Below are 23363 nucleotides of genomic sequence, written 5' to 3'. Positions count from 1 at the left end.
ACCCCAAACAACTAGTTTACTTGCCTAGCTGGTAGTGAAGTTAGGAGAGCAGTTGAAAAGGGAGCTGCCTCTCAAAACTATATTATCGATGAAATATAAAGAAAATGGCATCAAAACCTGAAGCTGCACATTTTCTTGAGCTTTTAACTTTCTACTTTTACTTTTTGTCTTCTGAGTGCATAGAAATCATTTCAAAATAATTTCATGTGTATTTTAATTAAAGCATTTCAAAAGATATTTTCAAAAATATCTCTCCCAGTATTCTCATGCAACAGAAGTTGTTATTAAAACAGAGGGAACATTAAGTTTGTGTTGTTAACTTTAATATCAACATTCAGTCATCAGTTTAATATAACATTTACTTACTGAATAAATAGCTCTGAGCTTGTATCCTGTCAGACACTGTCAGTGCTAGACATGGAAGAGTGAACAAAACCAGATATATCCTTGTTCTCACAGAATTTACCTTCTGGGTTGGATATGGGGGATCAAGAATAAATATATTGTTGTGGAGATAAGAAAGATTCTATTTACCTCTAAATTTAAGAGGGAAACTAAATCATGGTCAAGGGATGACATGCTCTTCTAGTTTCATTTCTGTTGTGATAAAATACCTTGGGGTAGAAAGCATCTATAAGGGAGAAAGGGTTTATTCAGCACGCAATTTCAAACCACAGTCCATCAGGGTGGGAAAATCATGGAAGGGGCTTGGCTAGGTGCATCCACAGACAAGAGCAGGAAAAGGAGGAATGCATGCTTGCGTCTCAGTTTTCTAGTCCTATATAGTCCAGCATCCAAACTTAAGTAATAGTGATGCCAACAGTGACCTGTGTCTTTTCACATTATTCATTAACATAATCAAGACACTCCACAGAGACAGGACCAAAGGCCAACCTGATCAAGGTAGTCCTGCACTAAGACTTTCTTCCCAGGTGACTCTAAATTGTAGCAGGAAGACAATTAAAATCAACATCATAAGAGATGAATAATGAGGAATGGAAAGACAGCAGTTAGTTAAGTTTGTCAAAGAAGAGATGTAGTTAAAACAATCTCATGATTAATTTTAATAATTAAAAAGCGCAGCAACTATAACGATACTAATAGCACTAGGTAAAATCTGTTAAATGCACGTTAAGCTTTTATTCATTATATAACATAGCTAATGCGTGTTTTATCTTCATGCTAGAAGAACTTGTCTGATGCCCTTAAAGATTTTATGTTCTTTTAGGCACAGGACTATTCAGTTACTCATTTTAATACATTATATTGAAAATATATAGTTTTGGATCCATGTGCAGTTAGAGCAAGGTCGTTTATGAATTTCACTTGCTTTCTTCCAAGAGTAATGCCCTGCATATGTGGTGTGCTGGGCAAGCCAGGATATTGACAGTTATATTTTCCACTGATATTTGACTTTTGCAAGTTTTTATTTCACTTGTTTGCATTTCATGCATTTCATTTTATGCACTTTATCACAGCTGGAAATATGTGAGTACTACCACAGCCATGGCAGTGCAGAAAAGAATCCTCATGCTGCCAATGCAGCCACTGTCGCCCTGTTTACAGACTTGAATCTGTGTACACTAGTATGTTTTCCGGCTCTATAATTCTGTGATTTCAATGTCATATGAATAAAACTTTACAGACTCTTATTATTTTACAATTGCTTTATTCTCTTATTATAATTCTTTAACATTTAATCACATTGTTGAACTCATCAATGACTCCCCTTTTCCATTCCTTCCTCCTTTTCTTCTACCCTTTTTGCTTTCCTTTTGAGACAGGGACTCTCACTATGCATGCCAGGATGTCCTGGAACTCTCTATATAATCCAGGCTGGTCTTGAACTCCCACCCTGCCTCTGCCTCCTAAGTGTTGGACTGAAAGTTGTTCACCATCACTGCAATGCCTGATTTCTTTCCTTATTGCTGAATAATAGACCACAGAGAGTATGGAGATGCGACTTACTGAGGTTCACCTGTGTTGTTTCTAGCTTTGGGTATTGAAACGTTTAATGGTTACTCTTGATTGTCAACTTGAATGGATTAAGCAACATCTAGAAGATCAGTAAAGCAAATCTCTAGATACGTCTGTGAGGGCTTTTCCAAGGCTAAGTCGATCATGAGTGCTGTGACCTAATGATTGGATAAATCACTTGATGGAATAATTGCATTATGGCATATTAAGGGATGTAAGAAAGTAGGAGGTGGACAGGTAGGTAAAAAAAATAACAGTTGGAGGAAACAGTTCACTGGAGTGTGTTCTGACCGTTTCTGTAAATATCTGAATATTGTGACCTCTTTGTTGGAGATTGGTTCTAATGCCTTGGTTCAATCAAGAATCTTCTTGTGCAGACGCTGAAGGTCCCCCATTGATTTTTGATTGATAAAATGCCAATGGCCAATGACTGGACAAGGGCGGGACACTTAGAGTTGCTTGGGGAAGATGCAAAGGGGAACAGAGGAGGAGAAACCCCATGACTTGGGAGACGCAGGAGAGACGGGAGGTGAAGCCAACCAGCCATATGAGATTTTGAGTAAGTGACCACTGGCCACTTGCCAGTTAGGCCTGGGAAAGCAGGGGACGGTTTAGGAGTGCCCAGCCTTTGAGGTGGCTAAGGCAATTTAAAAATAAGCTAATGTGTGTGTGTGTGTGTGTGTGTGTGTGTGTGTGTGTGTGTGTGTCTTTCATTCGAGGATCCAAAGACAGCTCCTGTGCAGGTGCAGCCATGCCGTCTGCCAGGGGCACAAAGTGGTGGAGCACAATCTCACCTCAACACCTCTTAGTGTCTCCTGGGTGCCAAGATGCAGACTCATCTTACCCCGCGCCTTCTCTGCCATGAGGAACTGACACTGTAGATATAGTAAACGGCAATAAATTTGTCCTCTGCTGCTTTGATCAGTTGTTACTCCGAGTGCTGAGGAAGTCTGACTAGCAGAAAAGCACACCCCTGTGAGCATTTGTGTGTAAGGTTTTGTTTTTGTTTTTATTGTTGTTGTTTGGTTTAATGCCCTAGGGGAGAAGTTCTGGGCCATCTGGTAAGTCATGTTTAGTTTTATACAAAAGTTTTCCAAACTCTTCTCCGGATTGGCTGTCCCATTTTCTATTTCCTAAAAATCGATGGAGGGAGAGTTTAGTTTCTCCTCCACCTTTACCACAAATGGTGTTATCCCTGTTTTTATTTTTTCTATTCTAATAAGTTTGATCTTATTTTCCTAAAATCCATGCTATTACCATATGCATATGCCCTTTGAAGGCCTACTCTGTGAGAATCTTAAGAGCAGCTCATGTGACTTTTTCTATTCATGTGCCAAGGAAATGGGAGTAGTCATTTTGATAATGACTGCCTTCTACACATTTTAGTGATCACTTTTTGACATTTTATACTTATTTGTTTACATGTACGTTTTGTTCTCATGTATGTACTACCCTGGATGCATGCCTACCTGGTATCCTTGGAGTTCAGAGGAGAGGGGCAGTTCTCCTAAGACTGGAGTTACAGATGGTTGTGAACTCTCACATGGATGCTAAGAAATGAACCAACATCCTCTGTAAGAGTGGCAAGTGCTCTTAACCCCCCAAGATGTTTCTTTATCCATCATTTTTCAACATTTTAAATATTTATTCACAAAATAAAATTAATTTCCTTTGGAAGCATTACAATTGTTTGAGAAACATATAAAATGTTTAAAGGACATGAAAATCCAGGCTTGGGCTATGAATATAAAATAGTGGTATACATGTATCTGCCAAGCATGTGGCCTTGGGGTCCATGTTTAGCCCTGCAAAACAAATAAGTGAACCATCACCTTCAACCTACAAAGTGAACATCTTAAATAAAGGAAAGGTTATAAAATAACATAACATAACAGCCTTGGAATTGTAATTTTAATCAAACCTTATAAAATGTACATAGTTGAAACAAAGTCAGCTTTCTGACAAATTAGCAAAAACAGATAAAAAATACAGTGTTTTTAAAGAATTGGTGGGGGACAAATAGACATCAGTAGTCCAAAGACTTATCTATGCTCTTAACCTCCCACATTTTATAAACATTAATGCAAAATAGATTCTAATGATATAAATGAAATGGATAGAGCTTTGAAACTTTTAGGATATATTGTAATAGAAAAGTCTATTTACCACAGGTGACTGTGGTAAGTGAAGTCTCAATTAGCTTTAATTATCAGCATGACAAAGTTTAGAGTCACCTGAGAGAAAAGTCTCAGCTGAAGACCTGTGTGGTTCAGACTGGTTTGTGAGCAAGTCTGTGGGGGCTTGTCTTTATCATCAATTGAGCTCTCAGTCTGCCTCTGCCTCCCTCCTAAGTGTTGGACTTAAAGCTGTAGACCATCACCCCAAACCTGAGTTCCCTCCTTCCTTCCTTCCCTCCTTCCTTCCTTCCTTTCTCTCTTTCCTTCCTTCCATCCTTTCTTCCTGCTGAGTAACATAAAATAAATAAATAATACAGAGCTACAACTTGCTGAGGTTCTCTTGTGCTTTTAAAGTTTAGTAGTTATTCTTGATTGTTAACTTGAACAGATACAGAAATATCTAGAAACATCATAGCTCAGTGTTAGAAATACTATCTTTAAGAAAGTGGGTTTTTTGGAGGGGGGCGGATTAAAAACAAAAGAACTTCATCCTAGATTATAAATGAAAGCACCTATGAACCATCTAGAGGAAGCCAGCAAGCAGCATCCCTATACGATTCCTCTCTCTTGGGTCTTGCCTGGATACTGCTCTGACTTACCTCTATGATGGATGGTGAGTCGGAAGTATAAAAAGCAACAAATCCCTTCATCTCTGGGTTGCTTTTGGTCAAGGGGTTTATTTCAGAAACAGAAGCAATCTAGAACAGGTAAGAAGTCGAAATGTGGGGCTGGGGATTTAGCTCAGTGGTAGAGCGCTTACCTAGGAAGCACAAGGCCCTGGGTTCGGTCCCCAGCTCCGGAAAAAAAGAACCCCCCCCAAAAAGAAGTCGAAATGTTATTAATTACTCAAAGAACCACAAAGGATGCAGAAGATAACCACATGTCTAGGGCAGGCCATGCGCACAGTGATCAGGCTACCAGAAGGTGAGGAAATAGCAGGTGCTTGTCAGGAGAATCCAGGAGTTTTTCCTGAAGAAGTTTTCATTGGCTGAGTATCAAACAATTTAAATTTCAAAGTGGATTATGATGACAGTGCCCTGTAACATATTGAATAAAGGCGAAACTAAAAATTACAACTCCACAGAACAAATTTCTTTAAAACAAAGGGGTCAAAAGAGATCAAAATCAGATTTGTTTTTTACAGAGTCTCCTTTAAAACAAATGAAAAACAAAAAACAGAAAACAAAACAAAACAACAACAATAACAACAACAACAAGCCAAACCAAAACTGATAAAATTTGAAATTTGAATTTCACATGAAATTACTCTTCTCAGTAATGTTCTTTAACAGACATTAAAATGTCAGGAAGAAATAAAGAAAGAAATTAAAAACTTTTTAGAATTTAATGAAAATGAAGATACAACATACCCAAACTTATGGGACACAATGAAAGCTGTGCTAAGAGGAAAACTCATAGCGCTGAGTGCCTGCAGAAAGAAACAGGAAAGAGCATATGTCAGCAGCTCGACAGCACACCTAAAAGCTCTAGAACAAAAAGAAGCAAATACACCCAGGAGGAGTAGAAGGCAGGAAATAATCAAACTCAGAGCTGAAATCAACCAAGTAGAAACAAAAAGGACCATAGAAAGAATCAACAGAACCAAAAGTTGGTTCTTTGAGAAAATCAACAAGATAGATAAACCCTTAGCCAGACTAACGAGAGGACACAGAGAGTGCGTCCAAATTAACAAAATCAGAAATGAAAAGGGAGACATAACTACAGATTCAGAGGAAATTCAAAAAATCATCAGATCTTACTATAAAAACCTATATTCAACAAAATTTGAAAATCTTCAGGAAATGGACAATTTCCTAGACAAATATCAGGTACCGAAGTTAAATCAGGAACAGATAAACCAGTTAAACAACCCCATAACTCCTAAGGAAATAGAAGCAGTCATTAAAGGTCTCCCAACCAAAAAGAGCCCAGGTCCAGACGGGTTTAGTGCAGAATTCTATCAAACCTTCATAGAAGACCTCATACCAATATTATCCAAACTATTCCACAAAATTGAAACAGATGGAGCCCTACCGAATTCCTTCACGAAGCCACAATTACTCTTATACCTAAACCACACAAAGACACAACAAAGAAAGAGAACTTCAGACCAATTTCCCTTATGAATATCGACGCAAAAATACTCAATAAAATTCTGGCAAACCGAATTCAAGAGCACATCAAAACAATCATCCACCATGATCAAGTAGGCTTCATCCCAGGCATGCAGGGATGGTTTAATATACGGAAAACCATCAACGTGATCCATCATATAAACAAACTGAAAGAACAAAACCACATGATCATTTCATTAGATGCTGAGAAAGCATTTGACAAAATTCAACACCCCTTCATGATAAAAGTCCTGGAAAGAATAGGAATTAAAGGCCCATACCTAAACATAGTAAAAGCCATATACAGCAAACCAGTTGCTAACATTAAACTAAATGGAGAGAAACTTGAAGCAATCCCACTAAAATCAGGGACTAGACAAGGCTGCCCACTCTCTCCCTACTTATTCAATATAGTTCTTGAAGTTCTAGCCAGAGCAATCAGACAACAAAAGGAGATCAAAGGGATACAGATCGGAAAAGAAGAGGTCAAAATATCACTATTTGCAGATGACATGATAGTATATTTAAGTGATCCCAAAAGTTCCACCAGAGAACTACTAAAGCTGATAAACAACTTCAGCAAAGTGGCTGGGTATAAAATTAACTCAAATAAATCAGTTGCCTTCCTCTATACAAAAGAGAAACAAGCCAAGAAAGAAATTAGGGAAACGACACCCTTCATAATAGACCCAAATAATATAAAGTACCTCGGTGTGACTTTAACCAAGCAAGTAAAAGATCTGTACAATAAGAACTTCAAGACACTGAGGAAAGAAATTGAAGAAGACCTCAGAAGATGGAAAGATCTCCCATGCTCATGGATTGGCAGGATTAATATAGTAAAAATGGCCATTTTACCAAAAGCAATCTACAGATTCAATGCAATCCCCATCAAAATACCAATCCAATTCTTCAAAGAGTTAGACAGAACAATTTGCAAATTCATCTGGAATAACAAAAAACCCAGGATAGCTAAAGCTATCCTCAACAATAAAAGGACTTCAGGGGGAATCACTATCCCTGAACTCAAGCAGTATTACAGAGCAATAGTGATAAAAACTGCATGGTATTGGTTCAGAGACAGACAGATAGACCAATGGAATAGAATTGAAGACCCAGAAATGAACCCACACACCTATGGTCACTTGATTTTAGACAAAGGAGCCAAAACTATCCAATGGAAAAAAGATAGCATTTTCAGCAAATGGTGCTGGTTCAACTGGAGGGCAACATGTAGAAGAATGCAGATCGATCCATGCTTATCACCCTGTACAAAGCTTAAGTCCAAGTGGATCAAGGACCTCCACATCAAACCAGACACACTCAAACTAATAGAAGAAAAACTAGGGAAACATCTGGAACAGATGGACACTGGAAAAAATTTCCTGAACAAAACACCAATGGCTTATGCTCTAAGATCAAGAATCGACAAATGGGATCTCATAAAACTGCAAAGCTTCTGTAAGGCAAAGGACACTGTGGTTAGGACAAAACGGCAACCAACAGATTGGGAAAAGATCTTTACCAATCCTACAACAGATAGAGGCCTTATATCAAAATATACAAAGAACTCAAGAAGTTAGACCGCAGGGAAACAAATAACCCTATTAAAAATGGGGTTCAGAGCTAAACAAAGAATTCACAGCGGAGGAATGCCGAATGGCTGAGAAACACCTAAAGAAATGTTCAACATCTTTAGTCATAAGGGAAATGCAAATCAAAACAACCCTGAGATTTCACCTCACACCAGTGCGATTGGCTAAGATCAAAAACTCAGGTGACAGCAGATGCTGGCGAGGATGTGGAGAAAGAGGAACACTCCTCCATTGTAGGTGGGATTGCAGACTGGTACAACCATTCTGGAAATCAGTCTGGAGGTTCCTCAGAAAATTGGACATTGAACTGCCTGAGGATCCAGCTATACCTCTCTTGGGCATATACCCAAAAGATGCCTCAACATATAAAAGAGACACGTGCTCCACTATGTTCATCGCAGCCTTATTTATAATAGCCAGAAAATGGAAAGAACCCAGATGCCCTTCAACAGAGGAATGGATACAGAAAATGTGGTACATCTACACAATGGAATATTACTGAGCTATCAAAAACAACGAGTTTATGAAATTCGTAGGCAAATGGTTGGAACTGGAAAATATCATCCTGAGTGAGCTAACCCAATCACAGAAAGACATACATGGTATGCACTCATTGATAAGTGGCTATTAGCCCAAATGCTTGAATTACCCTAGATCCCTAGAACAAACGAAACTCAAGACAGATGATCAAAATGTGAATGCTTCACTCCTTCTTTAAATGAGGAAAAAGAATACCCTTGCCAGGGAAGGGAGAGGCAAAGATTAAAACAGAGACTGAAGGAACACCCATTCAGAGCCTGCCCCACATGTGGCCCATACATATACAGCCACCCAATTAGACAAGATGGATGAAGCAAAGAAGTGCAGACCGACAGGAGCCGGATGTAGATCGCTCCTGAGAGTCACAGCCAGAATACAGCAAATACAGAGGCGAATGCCAGCAGCAAACCACTGAACTGAGAATAGGTCCCCTATTGAAGGAATCAGAGAAAGAACTGGAAGAGCTTGAAGGGGCTCGAGACCCCAAAAGTACAACAATGCCAAGCAACCAGAGCTTCCAGGGACTAAGCCACTACCTAAAGACTATACATGGACTGACCCTGGACTCTAACCCCATAGGTAGCAATGAATATCCTAGTAAGAGCACCAGTGGAAGGGGAAGCCCTGGGTCCTGCTAAGACTGAACCCCCAGTGAACTAGTCTATGGGGGGAGGGCGGCAATGGGGGGAGGGTTGGGAGGGGAACACCCATAAGGAAGGGGATGGGGGAGGGGGATGTTTGCCCGGAAACCGGGAAAGGGAATAACACTCGAAATGTATATAAGAAATACTCAAGTTAATAAAAAAAAATAAAGGAATAAAACACACAAAAAAATGTCAGGTAAAATGCATGATCAGGCATAAGATATTCATATGTCAATATATTAAATTTTTATGAATTAAAAATAGCTACATGCATAATGGGAATAGGACATACATGTCATTGATAATAATTTCTATGTTATAAACAGGCAGCATTTGCCTCTATGTTTTGAAGCAAAAAAAGACATGAGTCACCTGTTGTAGCATTCTGACCCAGAGCCATCAAGGTAAAATTTATTATAAAGATGAAGTAATACTTTCCCCAATCATCTCATGAGGCCCTGTACAAATTCATCTGTGTTCCTCCAAAAGGCCAAGAGAAGGGGGCACTTTCATAGATTGAAATAGAGTAAAGAGGTATGATTTGTGGGGCAGAGCAACAATATAACTGACAAGTGTGCTGATAACTTTTTATTGTCAACTTGGCACAAACCTAGAGTCCCTGGGAAGAGGGAACCTCAGCTGACGAATTGCTGGAATCAAATTGTCTTGTGTCCTAAGAAATATTTTCTTGACCGTTAACTGACCAGAGGGGCCCAGGCTACCATGTATTATACCATCCCTAGCTAGGTGGGACTAGGCTACCTAAGAAACGTGGTTGAACCTGAGCCTAAACAGGCCTTCGTGATTTTTGCTTAAGATCTTACCTTGAGTTCCTACTTCAGTTTTCCTTGATGATGAATTGGTATAACTATTAAGCTAAAAGAGTTCTCCCGATTTGATTTTGTAAAAATCAATTAAAAATTGAAATATGTAAAACAAATATTTATAAAATATATTTACAAGTACCTCGGCCATAAGCATTGGTTCTTCCCTAATTAGAACATAATATCCTATTTCTTTCTTTCTTTTTTTTTTTAGTTATTACCCTTTTATATAGTTTTCCAAGTAAATCAATTTTTACTTTTTTTTTAAATTTATTTAATACTTAATAATAATTCTTTGGTTTCCGGTCAAACATCCCCCTCCCCCATCCCCTTCCTTATGGGTGTTCCCCTCCCAACCCTCCCCCCATTGCCGCCCTCCCCCCACCAGTCTAGTTCACTGGGGGTTCAGTCTTAGCAGGACCCAGGGCTTCCCCTTCCACTGGTGCTCTTACTAGGATATTCATTGCTACCTATGAGGTCAGAGTCCAGGGTCAGTCCATGCACAGTCTTTAGGTAGTGGCTTAGTCCCTGGAAGCTCTGGTTGCTTGGCATTGTTGTACTTTTGGGGTCTCGAGCCCCTTCAAGCTCTTCCAGTTCTTTCTCTGATTCCTTCAACGGGGGTCCTATTCTCAGTTCAGTGGTTTGCTGCTGGCATTCGCCTCTGTATTTGCTGTATTCTGGCTGTGTCTCTCAGGAGCGATCTACATCCGGCTCCTGTCGGTCTGCACTTCTTTGCTTCATCGATCTTGTCCAATTGGGTGGCTGTATATGTATGGGCCACATGTGGGGCAGGCTCTGAATGGTGTTCCTTCTGTGTCTGTTTTAATCTTTGCCTCTCTATTCCCTGCCAAGGGTATTCTTGTTCCCCTTTTAGAGAAGGAGTGAAGCATTCACATTTTGATCATCTGTCTTGAGTTTCATTTGTTCTAGGCATCTAGGGTAATTCAAGCATTTGGGCTAATAGCCACTTATCAGTGAGTGCATACCATGTATGTCTTTCTGTGTTTGGGTTAGCTCACTCAGGATGATATTTTCCAGTTCCAACCATTTGCCTACGAATTTCATAAAGCCGTTGCTTTGATAGCTGAGTAATATTCCATTGTGTAGATGTACCACATTTTCTGTATCCATTCCTCTGTTGAAGGGCATCTGGGTTCTTTCCAGCTTCTGGCTATTATAAATAAGGCTGCGATGAACATAGTGGAGCACGTGTCTTTTTTATATGTTGGGGCATCTTTTGGGTATATGCCCAAGAGAGGTATAGCTGGATCCTCAGGCAGTTCAATGTCCAATTTTCTGAGGAACCTCCAGACTGATTTCCAGAATGGTTGTACCAGTCTGCAATCCCACCAACAATGGAGGAGTGTTCCTCTTTCTCCGCATCCTCGCCAGCATCTGCTGTCACCTGAGTTTTTGATCTTAGCCATTCTCACTGGTGTGAGGTGAAATCTCAGGGTTGTTTTGATTTGCATTTCCCTTATGACTAAAGATGTTGAACATTTCTTTAGGTGTTTCTCAGCCATTCGGCATTCTTCAGCTGTGAATTCTTTGTTTAGCTCTGAATCCCATTTTTTAATAGGGTTATTTGTCTCCCTGCAGTCTAACTTCTTGAGTTCTTTGTATATTTTGGATATAAGGCCTCTATCTGTTGTAGGATTGGTAAAGATCTTTTCCCAATCTGTTGGTTGCCGATTTGTCCTAACCACAGTGTCCTTTGCCTTACAGAAGCTTTGCAGTTTTATGAGATCCCATTTGTCGATTCTTGATCTTAAAGCATAAGCCATTGGTGTTTTGTTCAGGAAATTTTTTCCAGTGTCCATCTGTTCCAGATGCTTCCCTAGTTTTTCTTCTATTAGTTTGAGTGTATCAGGTTTGATGTGGAGGTCCTTGATCCACTTGGACTTAAGCTTTGTACAGGGTGATAAGCATGGATCAATCTGCATTCTTCTACATGTTGACCTCCAGTTGAACCAGCACCATTTGCTGAAAATGCTATCTTTTTTCCATTGGATGGTTTTGGCTCCTTTGTCAAAAATCAAGTGACCATAGGTGTGTGGGTTCATTTCTGGGTCTTCAATTCTGTTCCATTGGTCTATCTGTCTGTCTCTGTACCAATACCATGCAGTTTTTATCACTATTGCTCTGTAATACTGCTTGAGTTCAGGGATAGTGATTCCCCCTGAAGTCCTTTTATTGTTGAGGATAGTTTTAGCTATCCTGGGTTTTTTGTTATTCCAGATGAATTTGCAAATTGTTCTGTCTCACTCTTTGAAGAATTGGATTGGTATTTTGATGGGGATTGCATTGAATCTGTAGATCGCTTTTGGTAAAATGGCCATTTTTACTATATTAATCCTGCCAATCCATGAGCATGGGAGATCTTTCCATCTTCTGAGATCTTCTTCAATTTTTTTCTTCAGTGTCTTGAAGTTCTTATTGTACAGATCTTTTACTTGCTTGGTTAAAGTCACACCGAGGTACTTTATATTATTTGGGTCTATTATGAAGGGTGTCGTTTCCCTAATTTCTTTCTCGGCTTGTTTCTCTTTTGTGTAGAGGAAGGCTACTGATTTATTTGAGTTAATTTTATACCCAGCCACTTTGCTGAAGTTGTTTATCAGCTTTAGTAGTTCTCTGGTGGAACTTTTGGGATCACTTAAATAAACTATCATATCATCTGCAAATAGTGATATTTTGACTTCTTCTTTTCCAATCTGTATCCCCTTGACCTCCTTTTGTTGTCTGATTGCTCTGGCTAGAACTTCAAGAACTATACTGAATAAGTAGGGAGAGAGTGGGCACCCTTGTCTAGTCCCTGATTTTAGTGGGATTGCTTCAAGTTTCTCTCCATTTAGTTTAATGTTAGCAACTGGCTTGCTGTATATGGCTTTTACTATGTTTAGGTATGGGCCTTGAATTCCTATTGTTTCCAGGACTTTTATCATGAAGGGGTGTTGAATTTTGTCAAGTGCTTTCTCAGCATCTAATGAAATGGTCATGTGGTTTTGTTCTTTCAGTTTGTTTATATAATGGATCACGTTGATGGTTTTCCGTATATTAAACCATCCCTGCATGCCTGGGATGAAGCCTACTTGATCATGGTGGATGATTGTTTTGATGTGCTCTTGGATTCGGTTTGCCAGAATTTTATTGAGTATTTTTGCGTCGATATTCATAAGGGAAATTGGTCTGAAGTTCTCTTTCTTTGTTGGATCTTTGTGTGGTTTAGGTATAAGGGTAATTGTGGCTTCATAGAAGGAATTCGGGAGTGATCCATCTGTTTCAATTTTGTGGAATAGTTTGGATAATATTGGTATGAGGTCTTCTATGAAGGTTTGATAGAATTCTGCACTAAACCCATCTGGACCTGAGCTCTTTTTGGTTGGGAGACCTTTAATGACTGCTTCTATTTCCTTAGGAGTTATGGGGTTGTTTAACTGGTTTATCTGTTCCTGATTTAACTTCGGTACCTGATATTTGTCTAGGAAATTGTCCATTTCCTGTAGATTTTCAAGTTTTGTTGAATATAGGCTTTTATAGTAAGATCTGATGATTTTTTGAATTTCCTCTGAATCTGTAGTTATGTCTCCCTTTTCATTTCTGATTTTGTTAATTTGGACACACTCTCTGTGTCCTTTCGTTAGTCTGGCTAAGGGTTTATCTATCTTGTTGATTTTCTCAAAGAACCAACTTTTGGTTCTGTTGATTCTTTCTATGGTCCTTTTTGTTTCTACTTGGTTGATTTCAGCTCTGAGTTTGATTATTTCCTGCCTTCTACTCCTCCTGGGTGTATTTGCTTCTTTTTGCTCTAGAGCTTTTAGGTGTGCTGTCTAGCTGCTGACATATGCTCTTTCCTGTTTCTTTCTGCAGGCACACAGCGCTATGAGTTTTCCTTTTAGTACAGCTTTCATTGTGTCCCATAAGTTTGGGTATGTTGTACCTTCATTTTCATTAAATTCTAAAAAGTTTTTAATTTCTTTCTTTATTTCTTCCTTGACTAGGTTATCATTGCGTAGAGCATTGTTCAATTTCCACGCATATGTGGGCATTCTTCCCTTATTTTTATTGAAGACCTGTTTTAGGCCGTGGTGGTCTGATAGCACGCATGGGATTATTTCTATCTTTCTGTACCTGTTGAGGCCCATTTTTTGACCAACTATATGGTCAATTTTGGAGAAAGTACCAGGAGGAGCTGAGAAGAAGGTATATCCTTTTGCTTTAGGATAGAATGTTCTATAAATATCTGTTAAGTCCATTTGGCTCATGACTTCTCTTAGTCTGTCTACGTCTCTGTGTAATTTCTGTTTCCATGCTCTGTCCATTGATGAGAGTGGGGTGTTGAAATCTCCCACTATTATTGTGTGAGGTGCAATGTGTGTTTTGAGCTTTAGTAAGGTTTCTTTTACGTATGTAGGTGCCCTCGTATTTGGGGCATAGATATTTAGGATTGAGAGTTCATCTTGGTGGATTTTTCCTTTGATGAATATGAAGTGTTCTTCCTTATCTTTTTTGATGACTTTTAATTGGAAATTGATTTTATTTGATATTAGAATGGCTACTCCAGCTTGCTTCTTCTTACCATTTGCTTGGAGAGTTGTTTTCCAGCCTTTCACTCTGAGGTAGTGTCTGTCTTTGTCTCTGAGGTGTGTTTCCTGTAGGCAGCAGAATGCAGGGTCCTCGTTGCGTATCCAGTTTGTTAATCTGTGTCTTTTTATTGGGGAGTTGAGGCCATTGATGCTGAGAGATATTAAGGAATAGTGATTATTGCTTCCTGTTATATTCATATTTGGATGTGAGGTTATGTTTGTGTGCTTTTCTTCTCTTTGTTTTGTTGCCAAGACGATTAGTTTCTTGCTTCTTCTAGGGTATAGCTTGCCTCCTTATGTTGGGCTTTACCCTTTATTATCCTTTGTAGTGCTGGATTTGTAGAAAGATATTGTGTAAATTTGGTTTTGTCATGGTATATCTTGGTTTCTCCATCTATGTTAATTGAGAATTTTGCAGGATACAGTAACCTGGGCTTGCACTTGTGTTCTCTTAGGGTCTGTATGACATCTGTCCAGGATCTTCTGGCTTTCATAGTTTCTGGCAAAAAGTCTGGTGTGATTCTGGTAGGTCTGCCTTTATATGTTACTTGACCTTTTTCCCTTACTGCTTTTAATATTCTTTCTTTATTTTGTGCGTTTGGTGTTTTGACTATTATGTGACGGGAGGTATTTCTTTTCTGGTCCAATCTATTTGGAGTTCTGTAGACTTCTTGTATGCCTATGGGTATCTCTTTTTTTAGGTTAGGGAAGTTTTCTTCTATGATTTTGTTGAAGATATTTACTGGTCCTTTGAGCTGGGAGTCTTCACTCTCTTCTATACCTATTATCTTTAGGTTTGATCTTCTCATTGAGTCCTGGATTTCCTGTATGTTTTGGACCAGTAGCTTTTTCTGCTTTACATTATCTTTGACAGTTGAGTCAATGATTTCTAGGGAATCTTCTGCTCCCGAGATTCTCTCTTCCATCTCTTGTATTCTGTTGGTGAGGCTTCTATCTACAGCTCTTGTCTCTTCTTTTGATTTTCTATATCCAGGGTTGTTTCCATGTGTTCTTTCTTGATTGCTTCTATTTCCATTTTCAATTCCTTCAACTGTTTGATTGTGTTTTCCTGGAAGTCTTTCAGGCATTTTCGCGATTCCTCTCTGTAGGCTTCTACTTGTTCTCTAATGAGTTCTTCACGTCTTTCTTGAAGTCCTCCAGCATCATGATCAAATATGATTTTGAAACTAGATCTTGCTTTTCTGGTGTGTTTGGATATTCCATGTTTATTTTGGTGGGAGAATTGGGCTCCGATGATGCCATGTAGTCTTGGTTTCTGTTGCTTGGGTTCCTGTGCTTGCCTCCCGCGATCAGATTATCTCTAGTGTTACTTTGTTCTGCTATTTCTGACAGTGGCTAGACTGTCCTATAAGCCTGTGTGTCAGGAGTGCTGTAGACCTGTTTTCCTGTTTTCTTTCAGCCAGTTATGGGGACAGAGTGTTCTGCTTTCGGGCGTGTAGTTTTTCCTCTCTACAGGTTCAGCTGTTCCTGTGGGCCTGTGTCTTGAGTTCACCAGGCAGGTCACTTGCAGGGGAAAAGTTGGTCCTACCTGAGGTTCCGAGGCTCAAGTGTGCTCGTGGGGTACTGCCTAAGTCCTCTCCGTGGCGGCAGCAACAGAGGAGATCTGCGCCGCTCTTTCCGGGAGTCTCTGTGCACCAGGGTTCCAGATGGCGTTTGGTGTTTTCCTCTGGCGTCTGGATGTGCGCAGAGTGCAGTCTCTTCTGGTTTCCCAGGCGTGTCTGCCTCTCTGTAGGTTTAGCTCTCCCTCCCACGGGATTTGGCTGCCATCCTATCATTTCTAATCTGCCAAGTGAGTGGTTACCTCTGCTCAGCTAACATGCTTCTGATATCCTCCATGTTCTCTGGCCAACCCTCATGCTTGACTTTCTTTTAGAATTCAGTCTCCCTACCAGATGTCCCACCTTCTATTTCCTGCCTAAGCTTATAGTCCAATCAGCATTTTATTGACAGGTACTGCCTCCATACATTACACAAGAGATTTTCTCTACAGGTAACTGTGTTTTGTCACAGCAACAAAAAAAATTAGGATTCACTTTTTTTATTGAATACTTTATGTATTTGTATTTCAAATGTTATCCCCTTTCTCCATTCCCCCCTCCTACCTCACCCTACCTCTATGAGGATGCTCCCCTTCCCACTCACCCACTCCCACATCAATACCCTGGCATTCCCCTACATAGGAGAAACGAGCCTTCACAAGCCCAAAGGCTTCTCCTCCTATTGATGTCAGACAATACCATTCTCTGCTACATATGCAGTTGGAGCCATGGGTTCCCCCATGTGTACTCTTTGGTTGGTGGTTTAGTCCTTGGGAGCTCTGGTGAGTCTGGTTGATATTGTTGTTCTTCCTGTGGGGTTGCAACCTCTTCAGCTCCTTCAGTCCTTCCTTTAACTTCTCCACTGGGGTCCCTGTGCTTAGTCTGATGGTTACCTGCAAACATCTCCATCCGTATCAGTAAGGCTCTGGCAGATCATCTCAGGAGACATCCATATCAGGCTTCTGTCAGCAAGCACTTCTCAGCATCAGCAACAGTGACTGGGTTTGGTGGCTGCATATGGGACAGCTCCCAAGGTGGGGCAGTCTCTGGATCTTTGAATGGCCTTTCCTTCAGTCTCTCCTCCACTCTGTCTCTGTATTTCCTCCCATGAAAATTTTGTTCCCCCTTCTAAGAAAGAGCTGAAGAATTCACTTTCTGTTCTTCCTTCTTCTTGAGCTTCATATAGTCTTTGAATTATATCTTGGGTATTCTGAGCTTTTGGGCTAATATCCACTTATCAGTGAGTGCATACCATGTGTGATCTTTTGTGACTAGGATACCTCACTCAGGATGATGTTTTCTTGTTTCATCCATTTGCCTATGAATTTCATGAAGTCATTGTTTTTAATAGCTGAGTAGTACTCCATTGTGTAAATGTTCCACATTTTCTGTATCCATTCCTCTGCTGAAGGACATTTGGGTTCTTTCCAGCTTCTGGCTATTACAAATAACCAGAACTGCTATGAACATAGAGGAGCATATGTCCTTGTTATATGTTAGAGCATCTTTTGGGTATATGCCCAGGAGTGGTATAACTGGGTCCTCAGGTAGAACTATGTCCAATTTTCAGAGGAACCGACAGACTGATTTTCAGAGTGGTTGTACCAGCTTGCAATCCCACCATTAATGGAGGAGTGTTCCTCTTTCTTCCTATTCTTACCAGCACCTGATGTTACCTGAATTTTTGATCTTAGCCATTCTGACTGTGTGTGAGGTGGAGTTTCAGGGTTGTTTTGATTTGACTAAGGATGTTAAACATTTTTTTTAGTTGCCTCTCAGCCATTCAATATTTCTCAAATGAGAATTCTTTGTTTAGCTCTGTACACTATTTTTAATAGGTTTATTTGGCTCTCTGGAGCCTTACTTCTTGAGTTCTTTGTATATATTAGATATTAGCCCTCTATCAATTGTAGGATTGGTAAAGATCTTTCCCCAAACTGTTGGTTGCCATTTTGTCCTATTGACAGTGTACTTTACCTTACAGAAGGCTTTTTAATTTTATCAGGTTCCATTTTCAACAATAAATAAAATATTTAAAAAAGCATGTCCTATCAGACTAATAATCTCAGTATTTTATTCAACGGTTGTGAGAACAAATTTCAACTATGAATGAGGTATGATGCTGTTGGATGGCAGGAGTCTGGAGAACAGAAGTTATTTTTAACTGCTTTGTCTTTGACATAAGTTGCTGTTAGATCTAGAGTTCCTTGACTTGATTTTAATCATTTTTATAAGTTACTGTATTCTCTTTTACTTTGTATCATTTTTACATAGTTTGTTCATAGCTTATTTACAAAGTAAGTTAGAGTGATTCCTTGTCACAGATAAGGAATAGAATATGAATGATTATTTCTGTATCCAGATTAGAGATATTTACAAAGGAAGGATTGAAAGGTAAAGTCTTTACCTTTAACAAACATCACAAAACATCATATTGAAAAAAAATCACCACTTGATTTTTTTAAGGCAAACGTCAATAATATTCTTGATTTTATTTCATTTCTCATTGTGATAGTTAAAAAGTAAAACTGAAGCCCAAATGTTGATTTTATCATTTAGAGCATTCAACCATATGCCATATGAGATAAGTGTTCAACTACACAGATAAAGTTTTTGTCCTCTGAGTGTTATATGGCATAGCAAATTGGACATGTATCTTAAGAAGCATACTAAATGTATGTGGTAAAAGAAAGAGTTTGGTTGAAGGATAAAAATTAGTGAGGAGAGTCTAGTAGCCCCAGATTTATAGTTGTATTAAATGAGATTATTTTATTTTCACTTTTTAAAAGAATCTTATATAATATATTCTGATCACAGTTCCTTTTTCCTAATCCTCCCTTCTCTTCATGTTTTCTGAGAGCCTCTTCACCTCTCACCCTTCCAATTCCACACTTTAGTTTCTCTCTAAAGAAAGCAAGCAGATAATAAAGCAAATAAACCAGAACAAAACAGAACAGAAAAAAAAGAAAAAAATGCATGATGAACACACACACACACACACACACACACACACACACACACACACACAGAGAATATGGTGAATAAAACTCCAAATAAGCAGTATGGGACAAAAATCCTTCAAAAATACCTTTAAATTAGTTTTGTGTTGTTCACCTATGTCTGGACATGAGACCTGACCTTAAGTGTGGTTTGGAGAAGACTGAGTTTTTGTTTGTTAGTTGTTGACACCTGGAGGTACTTTCTGGGTTAAGGATAGGGCTTGTGTTTCCTCTCAGGGCTAGGACCTCACCTGGCTGGAACATGTCCAGGCCCTATCCATGCTGCCATATTCTCTATGAGTTCATATGCTTTTCAGAAACTTTCATATCAGTTAGTGTCTTCCATGCTCTTGGGATCATATGATTTTTTTTCTGCCTCTTCTTCTGCAGATCTCCCAGAGCTCTGCCTGAAGGGATTTGATGAAGACACCCCCATTAGAATTGGATATTCCAACGTCACTCACTCTCTTTACATTGTCCATTTGTGTCTCTCTGTATTAGTTCCCATCTCCTGTACATGGAAGCCTCGTTGATGGTGGCTTCATGATATACTGATCCAGCATGATGTATTAGATTATATAGCAGAAATATCATTAGAAGTCATTTTAGTGCTATATCTTTTTAGCAGAACAATAGTATTTGGCTTTCCTCTAGTTCCAAGGCCTTTGTAGTCACAGATTCCTGGCCATCAGAGCATTTTCAACCATGGGTTCCATATCATGGAATGTGTCTTAAACCCTATCAGATAGTAGTTGGCTACTCTTAAAACTTTTGTGTCCCTATCGCATGACTATATCACGTAGGCAGGTCACCAAATTGAGATTATTTTTAAGAGTTAGGAACACTTATGGAAGAAATAGAGATACCTTTCTCAATGACTATAGTGGTTTTTAATTGATTTATATTTGTGTCAAATTTCCAATATTGGAACTTTGTGTGTACAAATAAAGGCATTATACATGCAAAAGGCAAAATGAAACAGCCCTAATTGCTGTAATGTTTCCCATCAAGTATTATGCTAGTCAGCCTTCTATTGATGAAACAAAATGCCAAAGAAAATCAACTGAAAGAAGGAAAGGTTATTATGGGTTACAGACTCAGTAGTTTTGGTTTAAAGTCACTTTGGCAAGTACTTTGGCCCCATGCTTGCCAAATACATCATAGTGGCAAAGCATACAACAAAGGAAGTTTACTTGCAAGAAAGGAAGAATGCTAACTTAATGGTTATGGCAGAAAGTAAGCTGCTAGTGGGGAAGGAGAAGAGAGAAGATGAGAAGGAGAAATAACAACAACAACAACAACAACAATAATAATAATAATATGGTGATGATGAAGAAGAAGAAGAGGAAGAAGAGTTAGGAGGAGGAAGAGGAGGAGGGAAAGAAGGAGGAGGAGGAGAAGAAGAATGAGAAGAAGAAGTAGAAGGAGGAGGAGGAAAGGGAAAAGGAGAAGGAGGAGAAGGAAGGGAGAAAAGGAGAAGAAGAAGAAGAAGAAGAAGAAGAAGAAGAAGAAGAAGAAGAAGAAGAAGAAGAAGAAGAAGAAGAAGAAGAAGTCGCAACTCCAATAACACCTTCAAGGGCATATACCTAATATCTTAGCTTCCTTCTAATAGACCCTAGCTTTTAAAGACCCCATCACTTTTCAGTATAGGCTGACAAGCAATCTTTTAACACACAAGCCTTTGGCGGCCATTCCACATCCAACCTTTAACAAGTTACATGCTGTCCTTATGTTTATAAAGGCAATTAGTTCCATCTCCTCAGTATGGTGTTGCTATTTAGGAAGACCAGTACTTCTTGTTGATAAGGCTGTCTTGTTTCTCATTTGATCTGCGAAGCTTGTGTTCATTCTTAATGTCAGGTTGATATTGGTCTGGACTCTTCACATCTTATTCACAGTGAATAAATTCACACATTGCATATTCATCTCAACAACTATTTGTGCAGATCAGATTAATGTGTTTTAGGTTCTCTTTAAAAATTGAAAATGTGAAACAGAGCTTTACACAGAAAATGATACATTGAAGTGGTTATTCATATATTTTATAGGAGTGCTAAGCATAGATTCTCACATACTATGCACTTTGAGAAATTAACGAATAAATAGTAGGCTGTTTTAGAGGGTGCAATCATCTCTTGAGTAGGAATGAAAGCTCATATGTCAACCAGAAAGTATGTATCAATTTGAAAGCCAAAAAAGTTTGAAAGAATTTATTGATCAGTATTATTATAATTATGACTTGTTACTTCTATAATGCAGACATGTAAAAAGCAATTCCAAGTATTATTGATCAATGACACACACAGATGATTTAGTAAAAGTAATTTGTAATGGCTTCTTGCTTTCTCTTTTCATTTTAGTCCTCCATATTTTTTTGTACTCTGGAACTTTTTGCATTCATACTTTGTGAAACACAAATGTCTTTTGATATATCTATGGAAGCATATTGAGCCCATTGTTTTCATTTTCCTCTTTTACCTTCCTTTCTTTCTTTCTTCCCTTCTTTCTTCCTTTCTTTCTTTCTTCCTTCCTTCCTTTCTTTCTTTCTTTCTTTCTTTCTTTCTTTCTTTCTTTCCTCTCTCTCTCTCTCTCTCTCTCTCTCTCTCTCTCTTCTTTCTTTCTTTCTAAAGCAAGTCTATATTTCCGACATGTCATTTTTATTCAGTTGCTGCTATTTTATTTTATATTATTTGTGTCTGCTGTTTTGTGTACAATATCTGCCAACATTTTCACTGTGGTTTTATGACTAACTAAACTCATAGAATGTTATAAAAAGAAATTTGAAAGCATGTCATTAAAACATGCATGCTTATACTCAGACATTTGCTGATTTGTGGAAGAAACAATTAATTAGGAAACTAATTATTCACAAACACAGAAAGAATTTATGCCTGCTGCTTTAAAATATTAAAATTTCTTTTTCCTTGTCCAATGGTGATTAATTGCATCTGTATTTTTCTTAAGAGTCACTTCTTGGCAACAGCTGTTCATCCTGATATCAAGTTATGTCAAAATGGTTGCTGACTTAAAAGGTCTTTACAGCATACTTTATTATATCCCTAATGAAAAGTGACACGTTACTACTGAGAAGTAGAGCTCTGCATTTGAGCATCTTCGGATTTGTGCTTGGATAGGTCTGTTGAGCTAATATTGCCTTACTGTGAACCACAGGCCTGGCATTTTCCTGAATATAGAGCTACCATGCAAACCCAGATACGTTTTCACCCATAAATCATGGTGTAACAATACAAACAAGCTTCTAAAGGGAAATTTTAAAGTAATCACAGGGATAACCAATTGTTCAAGATGGTCCTTTATCATTATTTTCAGTGTTGTCTTCCCAGTGGTCTGGATCTATGTGTGAGATGAATTTGGGGCTGATACTATAAAAGATCTCCACATTTGTTTTCCTCTTATTTGAGGCAGCTATCCTCATGAGGGCAGTCAGTTTAGTCCAGAAGAGTAAGTTTTGTTTTGTTTTACTGTGTTTTCATTTTATGTAAAGCCCACAGTATTTAACCAACCATGATATGTCTGGTCTGACAGGTTGACTAAATGATTTCAGAGTACGTTGGCATGGTCTGACTAAATTCTTCCTGAAAGCGTTAATAAAACGAATCCAAAACCCAGATTATCTGAACGTGAGCTAGAGAAGGTTAAAATCAAATGTGGGAGAAACCCTCCTACATTGTCACACTCCACTGCCTCTGAGGAGTTTTGGATGGATCTGGATTCACTGTAAGAGCCAAAATGCTGTTACCACAGCCGTGAAGCTCTGTTGCAGGCCACAGAGAAGGTGGAACACTGACATCACTTCCCCTGATGACTATGAAGAGAGCCAAAGAGATTCTTCATGAGAGCCTTGTGGCTGGAAGTAGCGCCTTTCCCCAAAACGTGTGAGGCAGGCAGAAAATCAGATATGCCAATAATCTTAGAGTGAGAAAAATAATAATCTTTTGGTCAATTTAATACTGGTATTAAGTGATGTTTCTGTTTCACTGGTGTCAATGGGCAATTTGCATAAAACCTTGTACTCATTCCATGTGTAATCACATTCTGTGCAGAAGAATAAAATGTTTCATCTGTTTTTAAGTGAACAATAGTGTAGATTAGAGAAAAGGCAATTGATTTGTTGAGAATATAGAATGTATTCAGCTCATCGCAAATGCAGAGGAAGGGGACACAAGGTCCATTGAGCCATCAATGGTAGCTAGTCCTTTGTTTCAATAATTATTAACGAATAATGGAAATGTAATGAGACCAATCTTGATATCTTTTATATGAATGTTACAGAATTGGGCATGCATAATTGCTCATCTATTCTGTGAGGTGAAGGAGACTGTTCTCC

This window comes from Rattus norvegicus, chromosome 15 (genome assembly GCF_021556685.1).
Source record: "Rattus norvegicus strain SHRSP/BbbUtx chromosome 15, alternate assembly SHRSP_T2T, whole genome shotgun sequence".
Taxonomy (NCBI): Eukaryota; Metazoa; Chordata; class Mammalia; order Rodentia; family Muridae; genus Rattus; species Rattus norvegicus.
The sequence above is the reverse complement of the archived record's forward strand: the minus strand, read 5'-3'. Positions refer to the sequence as shown.